Source organism: Camelus ferus, chromosome 2 (genome assembly GCF_009834535.1).
Source record: "Camelus ferus isolate YT-003-E chromosome 2, BCGSAC_Cfer_1.0, whole genome shotgun sequence".
Lineage (NCBI taxonomy): Eukaryota > Metazoa > Chordata > Mammalia > Artiodactyla > Camelidae > Camelus > Camelus ferus.
This window is the reverse complement of record NC_045697.1, coordinates 50,756,428-50,767,206: the sequence shown is the minus strand read 5'-3', so window position 1 is coordinate 50,767,206 and position 10,779 is coordinate 50,756,428. Positions and strand designations below refer to the sequence as shown.

The 10,779-nt window shown below is 35.7% G+C and overlaps 1 long non-coding RNA gene across 1 annotated transcript; it reads left to right on the top strand.

The window, feature by feature from the left end:
• The first annotated feature begins 571 nt into the window (after nucleotides 1-571).
• Nucleotides 572-7,264, top strand: LOC116657080. Its single transcript, XR_004312014.1, has 5 exons — nucleotides 572-671; nucleotides 1,401-1,454; nucleotides 4,657-4,797; nucleotides 6,766-6,918; nucleotides 7,185-7,264. It is a non-coding gene; the product is annotated as an uncharacterized LOC116657080 (long non-coding RNA).
• The last annotated feature ends 3,515 nt before the right edge of the window (nucleotides 7,265-10,779 follow it).

Below are 10,779 nucleotides of genomic sequence, written 5' to 3'. Positions count from 1 at the left end.
TTTCCCTGTGTTATACAGTATAATCTTGTTTATCTATTCTGCATATTCCTGTCAGTAGATCTTGACAGGACAAGGGCTGTTGTAATCTGAACTTCATTCAGATTCTTTGTAGGTTATCTATACTGTAAGTATAGTTAGAGCTTGAGAGTTTCTGTTATAACCTTGAGTGAGATTATATAGATGGGCACAAAAGCCAAAAGCAAATACTGTCTAAGGAAAAGCATCTTGATTCCATACGTTCTACAAACACGACCTTTGGAAAGATGAATAGGCATTGTTATGACTCCTTTCTGTGAGTTACTAACTGCAACTGGCACTGCACCCTTCACAATTAAGCAGTTTCACCCCTAGGAAATAATGGGTTCATTTCTCTGTTCAACAAATTCATCTTATCCGTCCCCAAACACCCAACTAAAACAAAGCTTGAAAAACAGATCCAGCTTCCTTGTTGGCTTGCAAGTGACACACACGCCACTTGATAAGCTGTTCCTTTTATCCTTCAGCGGGAAAAGAGTGCAAGAACAACCAAGAATAGGAGGGTCACAGAGAGCACATAAACGAGGGCTGCAGCGTCGATTCCACCTTTCAGACAAGGATCAAGATCAGGCACAGACACGGCTGCTGAGAGCTCTCACATGCTTCTGCTGGCTGTCCCTGTCCTGGCATCTCTGGTGAGGCAATCGTGGCTTTTATCTTTTGCTTTTAGGCACTGAAAAAATTCAGAAAAGTTTCCATATCCCATGAAATTGAATCTGGTATTAAGGCAAAATGTAGAAACTATAAAATTAAAACCTGAAAAGAACACATATTTAGATGGTCGAATATCAAAAAATTCTTATTGAGTTAAATTTTTAAAATCTGTTGAATTTCCTACAAATATCTGAATATAAGGGCCTGAGCTTTCCTTATTAGAGACAGTGGAGCATTATTACAAATAGGTTTAGGGGGTGATGGTAGGCGGATAGAAACTGTCACATTCAGCTGATAGAATTCACATAAAATCTTTGTGTTTACAATGTTTTACTGATGGAAATCAAGTTGATTTAACCATTAAGTAAGTTGTCTTATTGACCATACATATTTTTAAGCAATAAATTATTCATCTAGAGTCCTTCCCCATTTCTCAAACACAGTAGATGCTTCATAGAAGTTCATTGACCATAATACCAGATGATTAGAATTGTGTGACTGTCCCCCTAAATATTTCTAACAGCACTTGTTTTGTCAGTTGAGTGTCCTGCTGCACGATTTCAAAATTCAGTTAAAGAATTAAGCTTCATAGCTGTCTTTGTTCTTAGTGTTTGCTATATTTTTTTCTCACACAGCTGATACTGTGAGAGCTAAGATTTGTGATGTCAGTGTATTCAGACACATTCTGACTTTATTTCTCCCAAATTCAGCACAAATGTCCAGGTGATAGCTGAAGGTGGTTATTGTAACAGCAAAACAATCAGGTAAGTAATAAAGATGTGGGGGGAGAATGAAAGCTTCTAATACTGGGCTTTTCTTTTTTTAAAAACTTTCCCCCCAGTTTTATTGAAATATAATTGACATATATCACTGTATAAGTTTAAGGTATACAGCATAATGGTTTGAATTACATGTATTGTGAAATGATTACTGCAGTAAATTTAGTTAGCATCTATCATCTCTTATAGATACAATAAAAAGAAAAAGCAAAAAATGAAAAATAATTTTCCTTGTGATGAGAACTCAAGATCTACTCTCTTAAAAGCTTTTATATATATCATACATCAGTGTTAACTGTATCATCGTTTTTTAAAATCTTTTTTTAATGGAGGTACTGGGGGCTGAACCCAAGACCTCCCATGTAGACTAAGCATGCACTCTACCACTGAGCTATGCCCTCCCCTCAGACAGTATATTCTCTGTACTTATTTACCTTATAACTGGATGTTTGTACCTTTTGACCAACTTTATCCAATTCCCTTACCCCCCATTCCCTGCCTCTGGTAACCACATAAATGATTTCTTTCTCTATGACTTTTTTTTTAATTAGATTCCATATATAAGTGAGATCATACAGTATTTGTCTTTCTTGGACTTATTTCACTTAGCATAATGCCCACAAGGTCAATTCCTGTTGTTGCAAATAGTGGAATTTCCTCGTTATTTATGGCTGAATAATATTCTACTGTATATACATTTACCATAACTTCTTTATTCATTGATCCCTGGCTGGACAGTTATTTTGTTTCATGTCTTGGCTATTGTAAATAACACTGCTGTGAATATGAAGGTTAGTTTTAAGTTAGTGTTTTCATTTCTTTAGGTTATATTCTCAGAAGTGGAATTGCTGGGTCAGATAGTACTTCTATTTTTAATATTTTGAGGATCCTTCATATACTGTTTTCCATAGGGGCTGCACCAATTTACATTCTCACCAAAAGTACACGAGGGTTCTCTTCTTCTCATCCTTGCCAGCATTTGTTAGCTCTTATCTTTTTGATGATAGCCATTCTAACAGGTGATATCTCACTGTGGTTTTGATTTGCATTTCCCTAGTGACTAATGATGTTGAGCTTTTTTTCACGTACCTGTGGACCATTTGTATATCTTCTTTAGAAAAATGTCTATTCAAATCTTTTGCAGTCATGGGCTTTTCAAAGCTGGTGTTTTCTTATAAAATGTGCTAGATTGAGAGTACAGGAGACCAGGGCTCTGAGCATTATCCCTGCACAGTATGGGAAGACAATTGCCCAGTGTTTACGCTCTCATTTCTGAAAATACCATGTACCCTTCCAAAAAAAATAGGTCCTCAACTGGGAACATGGTTAGGAAGTGAATTCTGATTGAACCTTGAATTCAATGAACACATACAATAAACAAAGATATATGATCCTTAGTAAAGAATCATGAGTAATTCTTGATTGTCTGGAAATCTCTCTATTACACACTTGGATATACAATAAGTTCAATATACCCTGGTGACTCCAGAGGCTGATGATAACTTTCTAAAGCATCAGCCTACAAATACAGAGCTTAGAATCTGTGGGGAACACTTTTGCATTTCATGGAAACTTTTTGTTGTAAACTCTATTATACATACAGTTTTAGCTGTTCACTGTTAAGTAAAAAAAATCCCTGCAATTTAGTGGCTTAAAACAAACCTATTTATTATCTCATAGTTCTTTCTGTAGGTCAGCAGTACAGGTGGCTTGATGAGATTGTCTGCTTATGGTTCCTTTTTTTTCTTTTTTTAATTGAATATAATTGACTTAAAACATTGTATAAGTTTAAGGTGTAGAACTTGTTGGTTTGATATGTTTATATTTTGCAATATGATTACCACCATGGCGTTAGCAAACAACTCCATCCCATCACTTTATTATTATTGTTGTTGTTATTGTTTGTTTGTTTGTTTATTTATTGTAGTGAGGACTGCTTAGGGTTTCATAAGACTAAAGTTAAGGTGTCAGCTGGTTTGAAGTCTCACTTGGAGGCTTTAGGGAGGAATCCATTTCCAAGGTTACTTATGTTGTTGCCTGAATTCACTTCTTTGCAGCTGTAGAATTGATGTATCCACATTCTTACTGACTGTTACTCTCAGCTCTGAGAGGTTTCTTTCATATCTGCTTTGCATTGAATGGATCTCATGCTTCAAATATCTCTGATTTTTTCTCTTCTGCTACGAGCAGAGAACATTCTCTGCTTTTAGGGACCATGCAATTACTTTAGGCCCACCTAAATAATTATTCTTTGGGTTAATTTAGTTAACTGATTAGTAACCTTAATTATATCTATAAAATCCCTTTTGCCAAGTGATGTGACAATCATGGTTGTAATATCTCATCATATTCATACTCCTGGGGTTAGGGAGGGAAACTTGGTGAGCCTTTTTAGGATTCCACCTAGCACACATACAAAAGAGTATATGAATTCATATACATACCTATGACTTAAAGATTGGTAATAGAATAAATACCTGCTCACCTGCTTCCCAGGCAAAAATCTAGGATATAATTAGTACATCAAAAGCCTCCATATGTGAGATTCATATTATGAGCTGAATTGTCTTTCCTCAGTTCATGTGTTAAAGTCTTAACCTTCAATACCTCAGAACGTGACTGCAGGTAGGGTCTTTAAAGACCTAATTAAGGTTAAATGAGGTCATAAGGGGGGCTCTAATCCAATATGACTGGTGTCCTTCTAAGAAGAGGGAGAGACACCAGGGATGTACACACACAGAGAAAAGACCCTGTGAAGACAGTGAGAAGGTGGCCGTCTGTGAGTCAAGGCAAGAGGCCTCAGAAGAAACCAAATCTGCCAACACTTCGACCTTGAACCTCTCGCCTTATAACTGTAAGGCAATGAATTTCTGTTGTTTAAGCCATTCAGGCTATGGTATATTGTTACGGCCACCCTGGCAAACTAGCACACCTCCCAACTCATAGATCCACCCCCTCCAAGAAGTGACTATCATTTTAAACTGTGTTATTTCTTGTATTTTAAAAATAGTTTTACCACCTATGTATGGAACCCAAAACAACTATTATTTATCTTGCCTGTGTTATGGACTGAATGTGTTCTTCCCCTTTAAATTCATATGTTGAAATCCTATTCCTCATTGTGTTGGGGCCTTTGGGAACTGATTAGTTGGAGCCCTCATCAATGGAATTTGTGCCCTTCTAAAAGAGATCCCGGAGAGCTCCCTCCCATGTCTACCACGTGAGGACCCTGCAAGAAAACGGCCATCTATAAACCAGAAAGTGAGTCCTTGCCGGACACCAAGTGTGCCAACACTTTTTGATCTTCAAGTTCCCAGTCTTCAAAACTGTGAGTGTTTGCTGTTTAAGTCACCAGCCTATGGTATCTAAGCTAGAGCAGCTGGAATGGACTAGGACAGTCTGCTTTTGAACTTCAGGTCAGTGGAATCATGCTAAATGTATTTTTCTGTGACTTGCGTCTGTTATTCGATATTATATTCTGCAACACATGAATTTTGATGTGTTTAGCTATAGTCTATTCAATTTAGCTATAGTCTATTCAATTTAAGGAATACTAAATCAGTAAATATAATGTTTATTTATCTAAACCATCATGGGTGCACATTTGGATTCCTTCCAGATTTTTGATATTATCAATGTTTGTTATCTGTCTCCTAGGTCATGTCTATGAAAGTTTCTCTAGGAATTACTTGCTGGGTTTAGGGTTGCACATCCTCAGCCTTACTAGGTGATGCCATAGTCTATTACAAAGTAGTTGTACCAACTGACACTCCATTCTACGTGAAATTATCTGTTGCTTCTCATACTGGCCAATACCTGGTATTGTTAATCTGAAGGGTATATAATGGTATCTTTTAATTTCCATTTCTCTATTATTAATGAGGTTGAATTTTTTTCATGTATTTATAAGCATTTGTGTTTCCTCTTTTGTAAAATTCCCATTAATTTCTTTGCTTCTTTTCCTATTTGAATACTATTTTTCCCCCTGTTGCCTCACAGGTATTCTTTACATATTCTGGATATTAATCCCTCATCAGATTCATGGATAGCAAAACTCATTTTCCAACTTGTGGTTTATATTTTCATTCCTTCTGTGATGTCTTTTCAATTAATAGAAGCTTGTGCTTTTAATATACTTGAGATTAGCAATATGCTCTTTTCTAATTAGCACTGTTAGTTTCTTATTTCAAAAAAACTTTCCTTCACAGAATTCATAAAAAATATTCTTCTGTATTGTCTCCTAAAATTTTTATGCTTTTCCCCTCTGTATTTAAGGCTTTAATCCACATGGAATTGATTTTTATATGTGATTTGAGGGAATTATCCAATTTTATTTTATTTTTCTATATGGTTCATCAATTGTTCAAACACTACATATTAAAATATCATTTTCCCACTGATCTACAATCCTACTTCTGCTGTAAACTGAGTTCCCCTCAATTTTTAGGGATTGTTCTGATCTCCCTATTCTGTCCCATTAATCAATTTGTCTATACTTGTATACCATCTTCATTATTTTTGTAATACTTCTTAACATAAGAAAAATTTCCCTATTTTCTTTAAAGTGGTTTTTCCTTCCTTGGACTTTTGCCCTTCCATATAAATCTTAGAAGCATCTTGCAATTTGCACTAGTTAAATTATAATTTTGTGTGGAATTTCTTTGAAATTATAGATTAATTTGTGAATTACTGACATCTTTAGGATTCTGCATTTTCTATTTCAAGATTATAGAAAGTTCCCAGCTTATTGAGACCTTATGTAATGTCTTCAAACAACCTCTTATAATTTTATCTATAAAGATCTTCCTTTTTTTAATTATAAAAACTCATTTATAGTCACTTTATTGTTTTGATGCTATTGTAAAGGATAGCATTATAGAATTTCATATTCCAGCTGGCATTAACATTTAGACATAAAATTTTGTATAGATTTGTAACCATCAACCCTTCACTCACATAATCACATCATTTGGGAACAATGGCAGTTTAGTGTCCTCCTTTGGAAATCTTATAACTCTTATCTTTCTAGTTTTGTTCATAGCAGGCACCCTTGTCTTGTATCTTCATCTAAAAGGAATATTTCAAGTTTTCACTATTATGCGTGATGTTCTGTGGCCATCCTTGTATTGATAATTTGCTAAGGAGTTATTATTATGTTATCATTATAATTTTTATTATGATCTGTTTCTCATGTAATGAACTTCAAAGGAATGGAGCTTTGTGATTTTGTTAAGTGCAGTTGAAAACTACAGAATTAATTCAAATAAAGAATTTATGCTCTCCTTCTCTCTTCCAGTAGTAAATGAAGCTTTAATGAGATCCTGAAAGCTAACCAAATTAGCAGAGGTATAATGATAAAGAATATACAGTAAGTGATTGATAACTGGCAGCCTAGAAGATCCTCTCCATATACAGATTTTCTGGAATCTGTCAATATACATTATACATTGTAAGTCCTATAAATGTTCACTGATTGGTTGATTATCTCAAAAGACTCTAAGAAAAGATTTTTATCTTCTAGTTGATATTTTAAAAATTTGTCACATGCACTGATATGAGTAAAAGTTATATTCTAATAACATGATTATTGTAGTTTGAGAAATCTTTGTGTTCAAGCATATGAATTTCATGTTACAGAAATTTTAATGAATAAATGTAAAGTATTATTAAAATAAATACAGTTATTATTTAACCAAAATACTCTTTTCTTTTCAGTCACATTGAAAAGTGGAAAATTAATTTGTTTGTATCCTGAGGCCAAATGAGTGATTAACTATTACCAAAAAGATTATGAGCAGGTATAATTAATTCCAAGGATTCTCATATTTATAGTGTCTCTCTTTTCTTTTAATTAAAGATATATTTAGAAATATATACAAACTCTGCTGTAGATTAGAATAAAATTACAATAAGGCTAGAATAAGCTTGTACCAGAAAATCTGAAAGTGTGGTTCCAAGAACAAGAGAATTATCCTTACCTAGCAACTTGTTAGAAATTCTAATTCTCAGGCACACCTAAGAAATTCTGGGGATGGGCCCCAAAGTCTGTATTTTAACAAGCCCTCCAGGTGATTCTGATGCACTCCGCAGTTTGAGAACCATTGGTTCAAATGTTCTATTTAACATGATATCCAAGTTGACCTACTTGTGAATATCCCCATTGGATAAAAAGGTGATTTAAAATTGCTAGATGCTGCCTTACACAGACCAGCAAGGCAGGCAACAGAGCCATTTGATGAAAGAAATTTTAAGAAAAAACTCCCCCCCTTGAAAAAAAATTGGGAGCACAATATTTCTAGAAATTAAACTCCAAATAAAATTCAAAAATTGGTGAATGGAGAAGATACAATAAAGATAGGCAGGTGAAAAAGGGAGTGTATTTGGATTAACTTCTGAAAAAAACCTAGCTTTTTTTTTTTTAAGTCATTGCAGTGAGTAAGACCACTTACAATGGAAGAACTTAAAATGGTGATCACTTATAATGGAAAAACTAAATTCTGTAGATTTTTAATTAAAAAATAGAAAAGAAACAAAATGAAGGTATGTGGAGGCTATGATTCACCTGAGAGTCACCTTGGCAGTTGAGTGGTATAATGTTCTGGGAAGAGCTTGGGTTTTAATTCCTTGAGCTGTGGTTTAGTATTCCAGATCCATAGCTATGTCATTCTGGATAATTCACTTAACACTGGGGATTTACATGCTTCCATTTGTTCTTACTTTGTTCTATTAAGGGAGAAGTAGAGCTAATACATGTAATTAATAATGGCCATTATTAATTTTCAACTTAACCAAATACATGGGCTTTTTCTTTATTCTTTAGGGGTTTTTTTCCTTACATGGGACCACAAGTGAGTAATCCTGTGTATCTGTATAGTTACATGTCACTCTCCTTGTACTGTAGATCCCCTAACTGATGACCACACAAGGAACATCACATTCTATGAGTTTCAAGATGAGCCCTTGGTATCATCGTGAGCTCAGACATCCTGCAGATTTTCCTTTGAAAATAGCACCTACTTATGCTAACTTAGGACTGGTATGAGATGCTTTCTCTACTTATTCTGGAGACTTAAGCATTGCATTCAGACAGGTGATTGGCTGCTTGTGCTGGGGATAATGGGGGGAGAGGTAATAAAATTTCCATTATGTAGGAAGGATTATCTCCTGAACTCATACAGTAGATGAGAGATTTCCCCGTTAGGCTCAGTATCTCTTCGCAGATTCTGCCTTCTCCACGATGTCGCCTGCCACCCTATAGTCCATTTAACTTCCTGGTTGACTTTGACATTTGATCACTGTTTTTCTCTCTGCTTCTTCCTTTCATATCATCCTTAATGACATTAGTATATTTCTTTATTAACTTATCAGCACTCTGATCTCTTGATTGCTCAACATTTTGCATCCCAAAGGCTTTAAATCTCCTCCCTATTTTTAGTCACCCACGACCTTGGATCTCAGCATAAAATAAGGCTGTTTATCTGTAGTCTTCAAAACTAAAATGCTTCTTTTAGGGAAATTATCATTTATTATAAGATCTGAAGTAAGTATGCATTTAAGATGGAAATGGGATGTCATACAGTTGTATAACAGAATCGTCTTAGGTTGTAATAACTTACTTTAATATGTAGTTTAGTAGTAAGCAAATCTAATAGATCATCAGCTTAATTACATCAACCAAAAATTGAACTGAGTCAACCTAGGAAACTGTAAGGTTGTCCTGTGGGATGAGAAGAGGGAGGGAATTTAAGACCATTAAGATCCAGGGCAGATCACAAGGATGCTGCCTTGGAAAGATAAGGCAGAAAACACAGAACTAAAGCTATGTCGTAATCATTTATATCTTCTTGGTAGAATTTCTGCAGATGTAACACCAGAGTAAGTGGATAAATATCCTTTTTTTTTTCTGTTTCTGAAGAAAAAAATGTGTTAACCAATGAATGATGTTCTCATGGAGCTAGTAAACAGAAATGCTGCTTCTGAAAGTGTCTTTGTCAGTTGGGGCTGCTATATTACAATAGACTGGGTGGCTAAACAACAACTCTGGAGACCAGGAGTCCAAGGTCAGGGTGCTAGCAAGGTCGGGTTTTTGGTGAAGACCCTCTTCCTGGTTTCCAGATGACCACCTTCTTGCTGTGTCGTCACATGGTGGAGAGAGCTAGCTCTCTGGCCTTTTCTTATAATTACATTCATAAAGTCTCCACCCTCATGACCTAATTACTTCCCAAAGGCCCCACCTTCAAATACCATCAAACTGGGATTAAGGTTTCAACATACAAATTTTCGAGGGACACAAACATTTAGTCCGTAGCAGAAAGGGACTGTTTATGGGCACTGGAACCCTCAGGACCCTCTCTTGTCATCTATAGTGTCTTTGCCTCTGTCTGCCTGCCTGAGGTTTCTCTCTTTCTTCCTCCTCTCTGCTATTCTGTCCTCAATGGCAAGTCATCCACTTACTTTTCCTCAGATCCCATTTCCAGTTTCTGAGAGAGAGGACCTTATTGGCTGTATTGGTTCAGGTCCAATGAACTGTGGCTAAGGGGCAGTGGTTACAACGCAGTGGTGCAAACAAGGCCATCTGGGACCCATCACTGTTAAATGAAGGAACAGTTCTCAGTAAGATAAGAATTTTTATGAATTGTCAGTTACCTCCAAAGGATTATATCACTGCACGTGTGTGTCTGCGTATGTGAGAGGGAAAAACAAAGACAGGAAGAAAAAACACAATTCCTCAGAGGAATCTATTGTTCCTTAGAGCTGACCACACATATTGAAAGAGCCCTAGGCAAAAAGTCCAGAGGTCTGGGGGCTATGATTCTGAGCAAATATCTAAACTTCTCTATTCTCTGTTGTAAATGTGAAAACGTGGCAAAAACATAATAACAAAACAAAGTATCTCCATCCCTCACAAAATAGTTGAGAGGAAATAATAGAAAGTAAGCATGAAACATCATAAAGTGTTATCCTTATTATTATTAACATTGTAGAATCATTTCCCAATTAGTATTTCATAAAGCCAATTTGAAGGTACCTATTCACATTGTCTTATCTACCATTATGTGGACCAAGCCTCTAAACTGTCCAAAGCAGATGGCACGTTTTGCTGCTGTGGATCATGACAAAAATAACAATCATGTTATTAAGCTACGTACTAACAGTTAGCTCTGAGATGGAGCTCTGTAAAGGAACTATATCAGGACCATGAGTACAAGACCAAGAGTAGTTTGCAATATAAAATTCCAAATTTCATGAGAAAGGGTCTAGTCGGCACAGTTTGAGTCAGGCACCCACTCGTGATGGTCTCCCCACTATG